Raw genomic sequence first — 18,541 nt, forward strand, 5'->3', positions numbered from 1 at the left:
AATTTCTCTATCACTTCTAGTTCGTCTCTTTCCAATCTTATTCTTCGTCTCCGCGACAACAGCACTATCAACTGCGTAACGCAGCATATCTATCTTCTGCCCATTAATTTTGATCCCCACCTCAGATGTTCCCTGGATGTAAGCTGTGAATGTAAGATGTGAGAGGGAGTACATCCTCGTCTGACGCCTTTTCTAATTTTGTGTTCTTTTTACTGTTGAAAGTTCCTAGTCAAGGCCACTTCGTTCTCACGAAGCTGGGTATTACCCACATGTCATTGTATTTTAGAGCTTCTTTCTTCAGCACACTGAACAGCTCTTGTCAGGTAACATTATCAAATGCCTTTTCCAGGTATATATAGTGATGTGTTGGCAGAAGAGCCAACACCGTGTTGCTAGAGGAGGCCGAAATGCACGCGTTTAAGCTCACGCAGACTGGCGTGAGGTCTGGAACAAGGTAAAGTAATTATAGTAGCCAAAAATAGTACATAGCTTCTGGAATACTTAACTTTAATCCATAATTGGAGAACATCCCTCTTAATGATACATAATTACAATCTCAATATAAACTGGTAATGGCGCCTTGCTAGGTCGTAGCAAATGACGTAGGTGAAGGCTATGCTAACTATCGTCTCGGCAAATGAGAGCGTATTTGTCAGTGTAGCATCGCTAGCAAAGTCGTCTGTACAACTGGGGCGAGTGCTAGGAAGTCTCTTTAGACCTGCCGTGTGGTGGCGCTCGGTCTGCAATCACTGACAGTGGCGACACGCGGGTCCGACGTATACTACCGGACCGCGGCCGATTTAAAGGCTACCACCTAGCAAGTGTGGTGTCTGGCGGTGACACCACATAGAGATAACGTAAGCAAGTTTATTTTTCTTTGTTTGCTTTTCGATAAGAAGCCTCAGTGCCAGAACTGCCTGTCTTGTTCCGCATCCCTTGTTGCTAATCCTCTTCTGGATCCAAGCTGATCTTCCAACTTTTCTTCAGTTCTCCTCTTAATTATCTTTACGGGAATTTCGGGTGCATGCGATATGAGTCTTAAAGTTCAGCACAGCACGCCTTTTGTAACTGTCGACTTCTTCGGTATAGGAACCGTAATGCATTTGTTGAAATCGATTGTACTTCTCATATGTTATAGATGGACCTAATCAATTTGAGCAACATCATTTTCATGTCCTCACCAACATTCTTGATTAGTTCTCCAGGAATGTCGACAATACCCCTTGCTTTGTCCACTCCTAAATTTTTAAGAGCTTTCTCAAATTGTTCTTGCAGAATGTTGTCTACTTTGTCAACTTCCTCTGCTTTTCCTATTACAAGCTCTAGTAAAGGTGTTCCGTCATAAAATTCCTTAGTTTATTGTTTCGCTTCTACACCACACAGCACTTTTCCCTCTTTGACTTCTACTTTATCCGAGATAATTGCTTTTCATTTATTAAAAAATATATTTGCTGATCTTTAGGATGTATCAGTTATTCCACTGCACATGTTTTCTGCCACTTTTTTTTCCTTAGCTTCTCTAATGAATAACTTCCTTAGTGTTCTGAATTTAGCTTTTCCTTGTTCATCAGTTGCGTTTCTGCATAGATTTCTGTTTTCAATAAGCTGAGCTTTACATATGCTAGACTTAATTTGTTTCAGTCTTCTTTTACTCGGTCGTGTTGCAAATTTTTAGCTAGGTTGTCCGTTTTCTTGTCATTCCCTCAATTTGCAGTTTTTCTATTTTCCCTGTTGCATGGATGACAAATTAGGGGTCTGAACAAGCCAGCTTAGGTGTTTGTCGTGTGAACTGCAGTCTTGCGTTATCCTGCTGGAGGATGCCTTTTCGTACCTTGTCGTGAAAGCATGACCACAAGCGAGCTCTCAGCCTCCTTTAAACAGTTACCAAATCAATCCTGTTGACATATGCAACAGCCATCCACACCTTCGTTCCAGGAGTTGGTAAAGCATGCGTCTCGATGATCTCTGCTTCCTACGACCTTTCACAATGTCATCTACGGACCGCCACAAACAGAAGTGAGATTTATCGCTGAATACCGCAGAATGCCACTCTATGAGCCAGTTGACTCCGTATCTATGGAGTGAGCAAAGTCTATTGCGCATGTCCTCAGCATCAAACAGGGCTAGTGACATGGTTTTGGGGCGACATTGCTTGTCTATAGTTTGCAGTAATAGCGAAACGGAATATTATATGTATTCGTCTTGTTTTACATACGTTTCTGCACGTTTGAGTTTTTAGTAACCGCTATGGTGCAGTATTGTTACTACGGATGTAAAGAGTAATGTGTGAAAGGAAGACCACTTGCTTTTTATAGGTATGTACAAAAAATATATGACTGTAGATGTCGTATTGATATGAGGCGCTTTATATGTTGAAGAATATCAAGACACCGTATTATAAATTCTTGTACTGCAGAGATAATTTCTGCGTTTTTATGGCCATGTGTTTACGAGACAAGTACTACATAAATTTGCAAGTGTGTTTGAGTTAGACTGCCAGTCAGTGTATACATGCTGGTGCTATGTTCATATGCAGATATAATTTATACATGACAGTTTGGTTAATTTACTTCAGTTTATTCCCATGTGTGTATCTAAGTATTTGTTCAGTCTCCTATACAGTGGCACTGTAACGTAATTGATGAGAACAGATTCGAGAATCTGAATCAATGCAGTAGAAAATCGAAAAACAACTTCTTTTATTACTCCAAATTTCGACCACTGATCTTGTATTTTTTGTTCGTTTTTGGGCGTAATGTATGCTTTTACTTTTCTGATGAAGTGTCGAAGAAATGCTGCAGATATTTTACGTGTCTATAAAAAGCAGAAGGGTAAATAAATAAAAATTGAGAATAATAATGCACAACCAGGTCGTACAAATCGCTTACCGTATTTACCGCAACAATTCCATACTTCCAAATACGTTGTTTTTCTGGACTCTTAGGCGCCCTCTACAGTGCCTTTGCAAGTTAATTAATTAAAGCAGAGATTCGACAGTGCGAATAAGTAAAAAATATTGTTGGTTGTGACTTCTTATCCCGTTACCGAAAAAACCTAAATAAAGTGTAAGCTGAGTCACAATGGGCAACGGCCTTGCCGCAGTAGATACACCGGTTCCCGTCAGATCACCGAAGTTAAGCACTGTCGGGCGTGGCCGGCACTTGGATGGGTGACCATCCTGGCTGCCAGGCGCTGTTGCCATTTTTCGGGGTGCACTCAGCCTCGTGATGCTAATTGAGGAGCCACTCGACCGAATAGAATCGGTTCCGGTCGAAGAAAACCATCGTAACGACCGGGAGAGCGGTGTGCTGACCACATGCCCCTCCTATCCGCATCCTCATCAGAGGATGGTCCCGATGGGTCACTTGTGGCCTGAAGACGGAGTGCTTTTAGTGCTTTGACTCACGATACTGTGGCAAATAAGCACACAACCATCGCTCTTCACATCTTTAAATCAACGACAGTTCCTGGCATCAGACTGTTAAGATGTCTATAAAACGCGTATTCACGTATACAAAATTTCACGTTACTTCTGAAGGTGACGTATCTGTAGCAGCGAAGTACTAACACTCAAAATACGCGAAGTGCTAAAAGAGCTAAAATGCGCTGTCTGAAATTCACGTGATCTGCAGGAGATGTTGCGGACAGAATTCTCGTTCTGCGCACACGAATGTTTTCTCCATAGATATTTATACTCTCTAGTTGACGCCGTGCAAACCTCTGCTGTCTGCGGTATGGCGTCAGCTATAAACGGCGCACGAGTAATGGAGACCTCAACTAATGACGACTCTATCCTATTGTCAAATATTTCATTCTCTTTACGCCTGATTTTACGAGTCTGTTCGCATCTGTGAAGCAGCGTATCCTTGCTACGCGTCTCTCTTCTGTAACGTATGAATTGACACTCGCGAATACAAGTAACGATATTAGTATTTTGAGCACGATGATAACTATAACGCACTCTTTGACTGATCTTGACCGCGTATTTACGTGACTGAATTTTAATTTAGCTATCGAATTTGTCCCAGACTGTGTAGCAGACTGGCTACTGGGTCATCGTACTTAGGAACAAAGTATTTGCTACACTTTAACGCTTACCTTGACCTATCGTTTTGATAATTTATGTTTTCCACTAAGCGTAGTGACTGCAATCACTACTGGAGCAGTTACCTTGACTAAACTCACCTTGAAGAATTCCTACTGAAATTCAACTCTGCTTTTTGCCGTTTACGGTAGCCGCATTCTGAAGGAAGGAAATTTGGAAGTCAAATCTGTTCATTCAACTTGGAACAGCTGTCCCACCTATGTTTCAAGAAAGTTGAAACTTGCACTTTAGAACCAGAATGAAACTAGCAAGATACTTAGTGACTTCGTTTTGTTACTTTTAAGTCTTTAAAAAAAAATTTAAAGTTAATATTTGTCATTTGAGCAAAGCCAATATGCCCTTGACACTTTAAGAAATTGACTATATGCAAAATAATTTTACTCAAGTGCTGCAACAAGGGTACCCATCAAAAATGTGTAATGCTCTCTCATAAATAGACTATCACTTTGCAGTTACTATTACTGCTGTTACACCCAGCATCGATAAATTTCTGTATAGGATTTAATTAAAATGAAATGGGCACTTGAAGGTAAACAATAACAAGTGTCCCTATAGTGACGAAAGACACACCTGCTCTGCTTTTACAATAACAAATAAATAGTCTTTTGTAGCTTTCCTTGTTATGAATAGTACCGTTGAGAATATGGTGTCAAAATCATTTCTGCAGTTCTTCGCGGTATCTGGTTAAAATGATACTACAAAGGCGTCGTAATAGTTGCTCTTATTGCGCCTGCCTGGAGCAAAGTGGTGTTGTCATTGCCACATCGTAATTTAGCGTGGTAAGTCTTGCAATCACGGCTAATAATTGCTAGAGAGGACTTGTTATTGCAGACGCATTAATAAATACCAAGTGGTTACAGTTAAAGTGCAATTACTGTTTGAGGACCAATGTGTCCTGTAATTATCACATGGCAGCTAAATTTGTGAGATATTCTAATGCGTTAATGCAGAACCGATTTACGCTGGAAAAAAATTAGATCCAATGTTGACCACCAGGTTCAAATCTGGCGCTGTTAATGCAAGAAAAACTTACACAAATGTTTCCATATGTAATGGATTAGGAATGGGGCGTGGACAGAAAAGGTCAAACAAATGACGTAGGCATAATGTTGATTTTATGATTAACCGCCGCTTACACATATGAGCACCGGAGACGTCGGCGAGATGCTGCATTCGTAAAACGGCGTGATCAACAGTTGCTCGCTGCATTTCCGGCGGAATCTGAGCGACGTGTTCCTGTATATTTGCCTTCAGACCAGGCAGAGACGGGACGTGTTCCCGGTAAACGTGTTCTTTTAGGTGTCCCCAGAGTCAAAAGTCGCCTTGATTCAGATCAGGAGCTCTTGCTGTGGGGTAAAACGTTCATTGAGGGTTACATTAAACACCCTGGGTGAGCTACATGAGATGTTGCTCCATCTTGCATTAAAACAGGGGTGTCACACAGCTGTGGTCTTCCAAAGCAAGAATTACACGGTGTACAAGGAGATAAGGAATGAAGAGGTTCTAGGCAGAATCGGAGAGGAGAGGAATATGTGGAAAACAGTGATAAGGAGAAGGGACAGGATGATAGGACATTTGTTAAGACATTAGGGATTGACTTCCATGGTACTAGAGGGAGCTGAAGAGGGCAAAAACTGTAGAGGAAGACAGACATTGAAATACATCCAGCATCCAGCAGATAATTGAGGACGTAGGTTGCAAGTGCTACTCTGAGATGAAGAGGTTGGCGCAGGAGAGGAATTCGTGGCGGGCCGCATCAGACCAGTCAACAAAAAAAGAAAAAAAAAAGAAAAGAAAAAAGGGTCTCGATAACGTGCAGACGTCACGGTACATCTGATAGGCCCTCTTAAGCGCATTCTCTTCAAAGAAGAACGGTCCGAGAGTAAAGATGCTTGTGAATGCTCACCACGCGGTCGCAAGCGGTGATCATACACAACACGCGCTTTAACAGTATCCCAAATTCGGCAGTTGTGTGTATTCGCTGCGCTCTGCAGTCTAAAGTGTGCCTCGTCACTCAATAGAAATTAGCGAGCCGCATGTCATCAACTTTGATCCGCCCCAGAAACCGAAGAGAAAATTCAGAACGTTGCCGCAGGCCGTGAGGTTTCAGCTGCTGCGCCGCATGGATCTTGTACAGGTATCAGAGTAAAATAGATCACAAAACTTTCCATACTGTTGTTGACCAGGGGATGGATGATTCTCGTGACACAGCCCGGGGCAGCTGCTGCATGGTCAGTTACAGCAGGAGCAACCTCGTCAGTAACTTCCACCAAGATAGAACGTCTTGCTCTTCCAACTGCCAGACCTAGCTCACCCGTGTTTTCGAATTTCACTATCATGGCCTTTAAACCGTTTAATGACGTGGCACCTCTCCTCAAACTTTTCAGTCGCCGATACTCTCGCAGTGCAGTAATGTAATTGCTGCTGTTCACACGAAACAGGTTCGCTGACAAGGCACGGCCTCTTCTCGATAGCCATAGCGATCACTGACGCTATGGATCGTCAAGCGACAATGTGGATGTCATACGCTCATGTAGTGTACAGCGCTAGATCTGCACCTGGCGGACACGACTGGAACTAGTCTTTTCCAGCGTAAATCTGTTCTGTATCGACGCTATAGCACGTCTACCAAATTTCGCTGCCATACGATAAGTACAGACCACAATGGACCTCCGTGAGTAGTTGCACGTTAATTGCAGCCAGCCAGTGTTCCTATCTCAGCAGACAATAGTAATTTCCTGCAGAGCACAACAAAGCACCATCTGTCACCGTCACTGCTGTTCGGCCGCTCCTAACTGCTCAGTTTGTCTGCGACGAAAGTTTTTTCCACATAAAATTTGTTCCCCAAAACGGAACGCGACAATGCCACCTGTTATCCCTAGCAGTCCACCGGGGTCTGCCTACATGGCATTTTCGCTTGCATAAGAGGTGTTCATCAAAGGGAATCCACAAGAGCAGAAGCTTGGTCTCCCTCAGGTCTAACAGCTTCCTTCTTCCTTCTGCAAGAACAGCTCAGACTGTACATAAATGACTTGTCTCGCATACTTAGTTGCAGAAAAATAAAATATCTGGGCATTTCTCATTCGAATTAAACTTTTACAAAAATTACTACATAAACACGTCAGATGTCGTCAACACAACATGTACGTGAACATTAACAGTGTTCTGATATAAACCCAGCTTCCAGTAATCTGTTCCCGTCGGTTCGTGGTAATTGCCTGTAAGCTCTGGCCGGATTTCAGCTGTTGCCATCCGTATATTCCTTAGATAAAATCCAACAATCCTGCATTCTTCTCGTGGTGTAGTCCTTCTTGAAGGACCCGTAGCCTACATGTTTTTCTTTGTACAAAGTTGTCCAGAGTCCACACTGTCAGCGCTCCTTCTGCAGTTATTGCGCTGCAGCGCACTGTCTGTGCCGTCTGTAGGTATGATGCTGCTGTGATCGGACCTTTCGCACTGAACGAAAAATCACGACAAGTGGCACACGTATGCAGTGCTCAGTCCCTGTCTGAAAAGTGCCAGTACCGTTAGATACATCCGATAGCCATTATGTACTCAAACCATTCTTCACCAGCGGGAATCGCTTTTCTGTTGTGGCGTAACAAGACAGCTACGCCACACTGAAGTAGCCGAAAGGCACGCGTAATCTTAAGTCGGCTAGATAGAGGTCTGAAACAGGATACTTATTAATGTTATAAAGAAAAGTATGTAGCTACTAGAACACTTAACTTTTATATCTTCATTGGTTTACAACGTTCTTGGTGATACAAGTGAGACTCTATCTTGAGGTACATGCAATGTTACAAATGGCGCCTTGCTAGGTCGTAGCCATGGACTTAGCTGAAGGCTATTCCTAACTGTCTGCTCGGCTAATGAGCAATGCATGCTAACTATCTGCTCGGCTAATGAGCGATGCTTCGTCCGTGTAGTCGCTAGCAATGTCGTCCGTACAACTGGGGCGAGTGCTAGTCCATATCTCGAGACCTGCCTTGTGGTGGCGCTCGGTCTGCGATCACACAGTGGCGACACGCGGGTCCGACATGTACTAAATGGATCGCGGCCGATTTAAGCTACCACCTAGCAAGTGTGGTGTCTGGCGGTGACATCACATTCCTCCCCCGCAAATCGGCGAACGGTCGTGTTATAAGGCTTCCGCCCGCCGTGGGGAGGACCCCACGTTGACGTATTCGATGAGGTGGGGAGCCTAACAACAGGCGACGCTGTGCCACCCGCACCCGGCCATTCGGTCCGAGGGGAGCTAGGAAACACCTGAAAACCTACTCCAGGGTGCACGTCAATATGCGGTGTATGCGCACGTAAAGAGACAGGAGGGGCCGAAGGGTCGACCTCCATTGCGTCGGGGTACCCGACGCGCGAAGACGCCATGTGGTCCGGAGCGGGCAAGAGTTCCATGGCGTAGGACAGCTGGTCACGGGAAGCGATCGGCGGCGCGTGACCCAGGGAGGCGCTTGGCGGCTGCAGCGAAGCGTCGAATGCGGGCGGCGCCGGCGGAACAACAGGCGGCGGCGGCGGCGGCTGCGGCGGCGCGTCGCCATGGGGCAAAATGGAAGGCATCGTCGGTAACATCTGGGGATGAGGCGAGCCAGTAGAGGGGTCCCCAGGGCGCTGACTGGACGGCACCGTCGCTGAAAGCAGACGGGGAGCGGCAGAACCCGTGCGACGACAGAGGCGCAGCTGATTGAGATGCCGACGCACCTCACCAGAGGCCCCCAAAACCAAATACATCGCGCGGCCGAGGCAGCGAAGAATGCGCCCTGCGAGCCAACGCCGTGAACCCCGATAGTTGCAATAAAATACAACGTCGCCTGGAGCAAAAGCAGAAGTCTGTCGCTGCACAGGAACCTGATGCGGCGGGTGCAGCAAAGACATCAAGGTTCGATGAGGACGACCGTGGAGCAACTCAGCCGGCCAGCGACCATCTCGGGGCTGAGAGCGATACGATGACAAAAAGAGCAACAAGGCGTCCTCCCGAGAATGCGACTCTTTCAACTCCAACATCTGTGACTTGAAAGTCCGGACCAATCGTTCAGCGGTACCGTTTGACTGAGGCGAAAACGGCGCGGATGTCAGATGTTGAATACCATTGGCCTGGCAGAATGACTGAAATTCTGCGGACATGAATTGTGGGCCATTATCAGAAACAATAGTCTGCGGAAGACCTTCAATGCAAAAGATAGCAGACAACGCTTGGATGGTTGCAGAGGACGTCGTGGAAGACATCCGGACAACAAAAGGAAAATTACTGAAGGCATCTACCAGAACCAACCATCGAGCATTCCAGAATGGACCAGCAAAATCGATGTGCAAGCGTTGCCAAGGGGAAGTGGCCTTTGGCCATGCAAAGACTTTCCGCAGCGGTGTGGATTGTTGTTCGGCACACGCCATGCAAGAAGAACACATATTCGTAATCGCAGCATCGATTCCGAACCAAGTACAGTGCTGACGAGCAAGTTGTTTCGTTCGCACTATACCACAATGTCCTTGGTGAAGAAGCCGTAAAACAGAGGACTGTAACGAACGTGGGACCACGACTCGGGACTGATCATTATCAGAACGCAACAACAAAACACCACGTCGGACAAAAAGTCTCTCCCTATGAGCAAAAAATCTGCGAACCAACGGATCCGCGATCCGAGACTTTGACAAAGGCCATTGCGTAGCAACAAAACGCAAAACGGTAGCAAGGACAGGGTCAGCAGCTGTGGCTGTAGCTACACGACGAAAATCAATCGGAAACGATTCGACCACTTCATCGGTCTCCGCATCAATGAACATGCAAGCAAGTTCAGAAGAATCAAATGCTCTATCCTCAGCAACAGACAAACGGGACAACGCATCGGCGTTTCCGTGCTTAGCAGTGGACCGATACAAGATATCGTAGCGGTACTGCGAGAGGAAAATAGACCAGCGAATGAATTTCTGCACTGTACGCGGAGGTAGAGGCTTGTTCGGATGAAAAAGCGACATCAAAGGTTTGTGGTCTGTGATGATGGTAAAGTGACGACCATACAAGAAATCATGGAACTTAGTAACACCAAACACGAGAGCCAAAGCTTCTTTCTCTATCTGTGAATAATTTCTTTGCGCAAACGAGAGCAATTTGGACGCAAAGGCAATAGGGCGATCATGCGAGCCAACTTTGTGCGCAAGCACAGCACCGATCCCGAAATCCGATGCATCTACCATCAACAAAAGGGGTTTCTGGGGATCGAATGGCGTAAGGCAAGTATTAGAAAGCAACGCCGATTTCAACTGGCGAAAGGCGCGTTCGCATTCCGTCGTCCAGACGAACGGAACACCCTTACGGCATAAGCGATGAAGCGGAGCTGAAATGGAAGAGGCATTGCGCACATTCACTCACACCTTGTGATTCGAAATCGTTTAATGTTCTTGCGACCTCACCACGCAATGCGTGGGGAAAATTGCGCTCTCTGAAAAATTTCAGTTGCGCGTTGACTTTCAGTCCCAAATGTGCTTCATAGTTCTGAGCGCAACCTAAGCCCGGTGCAAAAATGTCTGCAAATTCTTCACATAGCCGAGAAACACTGTCTGAAGGCACAGTCTGATTCACTGATAGGATCTGATGTACAATAGACATGTTAAACAACTGAAATAAATCCAAACCAAACAAGTTCACTGCAGTAGAAGAACGAAGAACGTAAAATGACACAAGTTTTGTTTGTCCCTTGTATGTTGCAAGAAGTGTGCACTGTCCTAACACAGGGATCTGCTGTCCTGAATAACTTTTTAACTGAACATTTGCGGCACGCAACGGAGGTTTGCCCAGTTGGTTGTACGTGTCGTGATTGAGCAATGAAACTGCAGCTCCGGTATCGAGCTGGAATGGGATGACCTTGCCATTAAAGTCCAAATCTACAAAAAGTTTATTGTTCTGCTGACGACAAGAGCGACTGTTTTTGCAATTTGAACAGACACTGGTACAGAATCACTTGCTAATTGACGTGATTTCCAGCGACGTCGACGCACACTTTTTGTGGGACGAACACAGTCACTGTTAGAGAAAGTGGCACTGGGCGGAGTGGAATTAACTACATGAATGTCCATGGGCGAAGGTCCACGAGCCTGAGTATTCTTGGTTTGATTCCGGCGCGAAGCAAAGGGCCTGGAATGATTAAGAGTGTCTGATCTGAGCTTGTTCTGGCAAACACTTTGAACATGTCCTTTCTTATTACAGAAAAAGCAAATAGCTTGGCGTGACGGGCAATTTTCACGCGAATGTCTAGTAGCACACCGCGGGCATGATTTCACTGCATTTGTGTGCTGGCGCAGCACACCTGGTTTAGAGCGTGGCGGCAGCTGCGTTGATGTGCGTGAGGGCAGTTGATTGGGCCACGCAGCGCAACCGGCAGGCCGGTTAATGTTACACACGGCTGGTGAAGTTGCAAATGAGTCCTGAGCACAGTCAAGTGTGTCTTGCCTATCCAATATGTCTATCACTTGTTGAAGGGAGGGATTAACTAGTTTCAAAATTTGCTCCCATATGCGAACATCAGAAACGTTCTGTGCTATTGCATCACGCACCATAGTATCTGAATAAGGAAGGCCACAGTCACATTCAAATGCACAATCCCTAGTAAGGCCTTGCAAAGTTGCAATCCACTCCCTATTAGTTTGACCGGCCGTACATTTTGTACGAAAGAACGTATACCTTTTTGCAATTACATTGACTGTTTCTTTGAAATAGGCGTCCAATGCCAACAAAATTTCATCGTAGGACAGAGTCGCTACGTTGCGTCGGGGAAACAATTTCACTATCACACGGTACGTTTGCACCCCTACACACGACAATAAATGAGGCTGCCGCTCGTTACCGTGAATTCTGTAGGCGGCGAGATGAAATCCAAACTGGCGTGACCACTCGGTCCACGATTCGTGCGCCGCATCAAAATTGCGAAACTGCGGTGCAACTGCATGTTGTGGCTGCGGTAGCGGTGAAGCGGCGGCTGCCGCATCGGTTTGAATGGCACGTTGACCCTGGACGAGCTGTCCAAGGGCATCCAATAACGCCTGCGTCTGCTGATTCTGCAAGCGATAAAATTCGGACAGTACATCTGGCGAAGCCATGACACAAGTAAATGTAAGCAATCAGAAAGAACAAGACCCTTTCCGTTGCCTCGTCGCCAACTGTTGTGGCGTAACAAGACAGCTACGCCACACTGAAGTAGCCGAAAGGCACGCATAATCTTAAGTCGGCTAGATAGAGGTCTGAAACAGGATACTTATTAATGTTATAAAGAAAAGTATGTAGCTACTAGAACACTTAACTTTTAAATCTTCATTGGTTTACAACGTTCTTGGTGATACAAGTGAGACTCTTTCTTGAGGTACATGCAATGTTACAAATGGCGCCTTGCTAGGTCGTAGCCATGGACTTAGCTGAAGGCTATTCTAACTGTCTGCTCGGCTAATGAGCAATGCATGCTAACTATCTGCTCGGCTAATGAGCGATGCTTCGTCCGTGTAGTCGCTAGCAATGTCGTCCGTACAACTGGGGCGAGTGCTAGTCCGTATCTCGAGACCTGCCTTGTGGTGGCGCTCGGTCTGCGATCACACAGTGGCGACACGCGGGTCCGACATGTACTAAATGGACCGCGGCCGATTTAAGCTACCACCTAGCAAGTGTGGTGTCTGGCGGTGACATCACATTTTCTCTGTGCTGAAAATAAACTCGCATATCGTAACACTTTAATTAAGCAATCGATGAAGGTGTCGATGGCTTGCCACTTTCCGTATACGTCTGTGTATGTGGTTGCAAAACCACGCGGTGTGTCGATGTGGAATCTTAGAGAATGATGAAACTGCCCAGACTTCGTCACACTCCCCTTAGCAACCAACACAACTGGATACAGATCACAAGTATACACAACATTTATTACCAGATAACCAGAATTAAAATTTTTAACAGAACAACGACTAGCTGATCAGATCCGTGTAATAATCAAAAATAACAAGATACCCCAGTCAGAATTAGAAAACATCAAACAACAAGTACAACAAATACTAGAACAAAATAATGTGCAATCAGAAGAAGAAGAAAATACAGTAATGGACTCAAACATCCCAGAGCAAACAAACAAAGAACAACACGCATCAATTAAACAATCAGAGGAAAACGAAATCTTAAGACAGCCACCAGAACAAGCACAAATAGAACACGAAGTAACACACGTGTTAGATATAGAAGAAAAATTTCAGCTGACATATATAGAATACAAAGACACAAATACAGACATTAGACCATTCTTGCGTAGACCACCAAATAAGCCACAAGTCGAAACAACAATAACAACTATCAACACAATAATACACAAAAAAAAAATGAAAATACAACTATGGAAGAGTTACTGGTTTATATAGGCGCACTCACTACACTAAATATACACACTAGGCAGAGATCAGAACCAACCAGCACACAGAAGAAACCCACAAAACCGGCATGGCAACACAGGCTACATATCAGAATAGAAAAACTGAGAAAATACATCGGACAGCTAACACAATTTATAAGAAATTAAATGTCAGAAAAAAAACGAAAAAGGTTAGGTAAAATCTCACAACAAGAAGCTATAGAGCAATTAGATGAAAAGAAGCAGAAATTACAAGCATTGGCCAAACGTCTTAGAAGATACAAAAAAAGTGAAAATAGAAGGAAACAAAACCAAACATTCAACACAAACCAAAAGAAATTTCACCAGACAATAGATAACATACACATTAAAATAGACAATCCACCAAACATAACAGACATGGAACACTTCTGGGGCAACATATGGTCAAACCCAGTACAACATAACAGGCATGCATGGTGGATACAAGCAGAAACAGACACATACAAGATGATACCACAGATGCCTGAAGTGATAATTTTGCAACATGAAGTCACCCAAGCAATTAATTCTACTCACAATTGGAAAGCCCCTGGAAAAGATAAAATAGCAAATTTCTGGGTAAAGAAGTTCACCTCAACACATTCACATCTAACTAAATTATTTAACAGTTACATTGCAGACCCATACACATTCCCTGATACACTTACACATGGAATAACTTATCTGAAACCTAAAGATCAAGCAGACACAACAAACCCAGCTAAATATCGCCCCATAAAATGCCTACCTACAATATACCAAGGAGACTCATTAAGTCCTTTCTGGTTCTGCCTTGCTCTGAACTCACTATCCAACATGCTAAATAATACAAATTATGGATACAATATTACTGGAACATACCCACACAAAATCACACATTTGCTATACATGGATAATCTAAAACTACTGGCAGCAACAAATCAACAACTCAACCAATTACTAAAGATAACAGAAGTATTCAGCAATGATATAAATATGGCTTTTGGAACAGACAAATGTAAGAAAAATAGCATAGTCAAGGGAAAACACACTAAACAAGAAGATTACATATTGGATAACCAAAGCGACTGCATAGAAGCGATGGAAAAAACAGATGCCTATAAATATTTAGGATACAGACAAAAAATAGGAATAGATAATACAAATATTAAAAAAGAACTAAAAGAAAAATATAGACAAAGACTAAAAAAAATACTGAAAACAGAATTGACAGCAAGAAACAAGACAAAAGCTATAAATACTTATGCTATACCAATATTGACCTACTCATTTGGAGAAGTGAAATGTAGTAACACAGACCTAGAAACACTCAATACACATACACGATCACAATGCCACAAATATAGAATACATCACATACATTCAGCAACAGAAAGATTCACATTAAGCAGAAAGGAAGGAGGAAGGGGATTTATCGACATAAAAAACCTACATTATGGAAAGGTAGACAATTTAAGAAAATTCTTTATAGAACGAGCAGAAACTAGCAAAGTACACAAAGCAATCACTCATACAAATACATCGTCTACACCACTGCAATTTCATAACCACTTCTACAACCCTTTAGATCACATAACATCAACAGATACGAAGAAAGTAAACTGGAAAAAGAAAACACTACATGGCAAGCACCCGTATCATCTAACACAGCCACACATCGATCAAAACGCATCCAACACATGGCTCAGAAAAGGCAATATATACAGTGAGACGGAAGGATTCATGATTGCAATACAGGATCAAACAATAAACACCAGATATTACAGCAAACATATTATTAAAGATCCCAATACCACAACAGATAAATGCAGACTTTGCAAACAACAAATAGAAACAGTAGATCACATCACAAGTAGATGTACAATACTAGCAAATACAGAATACATCGGAAGACATGACAATGTAGCAAAAATAATACATCAACGACTTGGCATACAACATAAACTAATAAAACAACACGTTCCCACATACAAGTATGCACCACAAAATGTACTGGAGAATGATGAATACAAATTATACTGGAACAGAACCATTATAACAGATAAAACAACACCACATAACAAACCTGACATCATACTCACCAATAAAAAGAAGAAATTAACACAAATAATCGAAATATCCATACCCAATACAACAAATATACAGAAGAAAACAGGAGAAAAAATTGAAAAATACATCCAACTGGCTGATGAAGTCAAGGACATGTGGCATCAGGATAAAGTTGACATTATACCAATTATACTATCAACTACAGGAGTCATACCACACAATACCCACCAGTACATCAACGCAATACAGCTACATCCAAACTTATATATACAACTACAGTAATCTGTAATTATTGATGTTGTTGTTGTTGTTGTTGTGGTCTTCAGTCCTGAGACTGGTTTGATGCAGCTCTCCATGCTACTCTATCCTGTGCAAGCTTTTTCATCTCCCAGTACCTACTGCAACCTACATCCTTCTGAATCTGCTTAGTGTATTCATCTCTTGGTCTCCCTCTACGATTTTTACCCTCCACGCTGCCCTCCAATACTAAATTGGTGATCCCTTGATGTCTCAGAACATGTCCTACCAACCGATCCCTTCTTCTGGTCAAGTTGTGCCACAAACTTCTCTTCTCCCCAATCCTATTCAATACTTCCTCATTAGTTATGTGATCTACCCATCTAATCTTCAGCATTCTTCTGTAGCACCACATTTCGAAAGCTTCTATTCTCTTCTTGTCCAAACTATTTATCGTCCATGTTTCACTTCCATACATGGCTACACTCCATACGAATACTTTCAGAAATGACTTCCTGACACTTAAATCAATACTGGATGTTAACAAATTTCTCTTCTTCAGAAACGCTTTCCTTGCCATTGCCAGCCTACATTTTATATCCTCTCTACTTCGACCATCATCAGTTATTTTGCTCCCCAAATAGCAAAACTCCTTTACTACTTTAAGTGCCTCATTTCCTAATCTAATTCCCTCAGCATCACCCGACTTCATTAGACTACATTCCATTATCCTTGTTTTGCTTTTGTTGATGTTCATATTATATCCTCCTTTCAAGACACTGTCCATTCCATTCAACTGCTCTTCCAAGTCCTTTGCTGTCTCTGACAGAATTACAATGTCATCGGCGAACCTCAAAGTTTTTATTTCTTCTCCATGAATTTTAATACCTACTCCGAATTTTTCTTTTGTTTCCTTTACTGCTTGCTCAATATACAGATTGAACAACATCGGGGAGAGGCTACAACCCTGTCTTACTCCCTTCCCAACCACTGCTTCCCTTTCATGTCCCTCGACTTTTATAACTGCCATCTGGTTTCTGTACAAATTGTAAATAGCCTTTCGCTCCCTGTATTTTACCCCTGCCACCTTTAGAATTTGAAAGAGAGTATTCCAGTCAACATTGTCAAAAGCTTTCTCTAAGTCTACAAATGCTAGAAACGTAGGTTTGCCTTTCCTTAATCTTTCTTCTAAGATAAGTCGTAAGGTCAGTATTGCCTCACGTGTTCCAGTGTTTCTACGGAATCCAAACTGATCTTCCCCGAGGTTGGCTTCTATTAGTTTTTCCATTCGTCTGTAAAGAATTCGTGTTAGTATTTTGCAGCTGTGACTTATTAAGCTGATAGTTCGGTAATTTTCACATCTGTCAACACCTGCTTTCTTTGGGATTGGAATTATTATATTCTTCTTGAAGTCTGAATTATTGATACGTGTTCAATTACCCGAAAGTTCCTAAATGCGATGAAACATATACCGTACAGTTAAAAGGAAGTCACGCTCGATCAAGGTCCGCGTCACTTTCCATTTTTAACCAGGTATAACGTCTGAGAAAGGAAAGAATAATAATAATAATAATGAATTGAAGGATACTACAAGTTACTTCAAATGAAATACAAATGCCGGCCGCGGTGGCCGAGCGGTTCTAGGCGCTTCAGTCCGAACCGCGCAACTGCTACAGTCGCAGGTTCGAATCCTGCCTCGGGCATGGATGTGTGTGATGTCCTTAGGTTAGTTAGGTTTAGGTAGTTCTAAGTTCTAGGGGACTCATGACCTCCACTATTGAGTCCCATAGTGCTCAGAGGCATTTGAACCATTTGAAATACAAATAAAATTAAACTGCCTTTTTGTTATATTAAAAACAATGACACATCATAAGACTCAGTGGCACGAGTATCAGGAAGAGTGATTGCAATCAAGGTATGAAGACGCACATTCAATCACTAATACGAATGCACGAGATTAAATGTTTTAGTTACTTCAGTAGTTGATTGAATACTAAATGAAAACGATACCATCACTGGGACCAGGACTGACGCCACTGTGGCAACGGCGCGTCTTCTTTGCAAACATCAACGGCCACCTATCGCCGGTGCCGATGCACGCGCTGACCAATCTTCTGTGGCGGTAAGTCGGCCGTGTGTGATCGCTTATGAAGAACAAGAATCTCGCTAGTCAGGACTGGGACGCAGTGAAGTCCCATCCACCGTCTGACTTGGCGTCTAGAACCAGCGACCTTTCTCCTTTCGCATCCAAACCGAGAGTGTCCGTTTTCACGTGTGCCTGCTCCCGACTCTGTTTTTTAGCCCTTCCGGCCGCAGTCGCCAGTCAGGAAGAATGTTACTGGTTTCCGCCAATAGCGTGAAAACTGTCACGTTTAATAAATTTCCGCCACAGAATGTCTGCAGACGTGGGTCAGTCAGGGCGCACTTTCCTCACCAGTTTGCTCTAAAAATTCTCGTCTAACAGCAGTAGGCGAATCAGAGCGTTGTTGATGCACTTCTCAATTTCCAGAGGCTCGCCAGTGTCGCGGGAACTCCGCTAGGCGCCTCCTCCTACTGCATAGGCCCAGACATTCCAACACTTGTGATTCCTCACTATAAATTATTAGGTGGCAGCCAGAAATTGAGCCGAACAGTGACGAATACGGCGAACCCCGTCTTAGCTTGACTGACAGGGGGGTTTGGTGAGTCCCCACAGGTGACCTGGACACGTGCAAGTCAGAACAAAGCCTCTGAATGCCGC

At 43.7% G+C, this 18,541-nt stretch overlaps 1 protein-coding gene and 1 pseudogene across 1 annotated transcript in view; both read left to right on the forward strand.

Annotated features, from left to right (window-relative positions):
* LOC126419718 (diacylglycerol lipase-alpha) overlaps window positions 1-18,541 on the forward strand; it is a 582,321-nt gene that overhangs the window by 520,011 nt on the left and 43,769 nt on the right. The window lies entirely within an intron of this gene.
* Window positions 3,084-3,201, forward strand: LOC126420047 (5S ribosomal RNA; annotated as a pseudogene).

Source organism: Schistocerca serialis, chromosome 9, assembly GCF_023864345.2.
Source record: "Schistocerca serialis cubense isolate TAMUIC-IGC-003099 chromosome 9, iqSchSeri2.2, whole genome shotgun sequence".
Lineage (NCBI taxonomy): Eukaryota > Metazoa > Arthropoda > Insecta > Orthoptera > Acrididae > Schistocerca > Schistocerca serialis.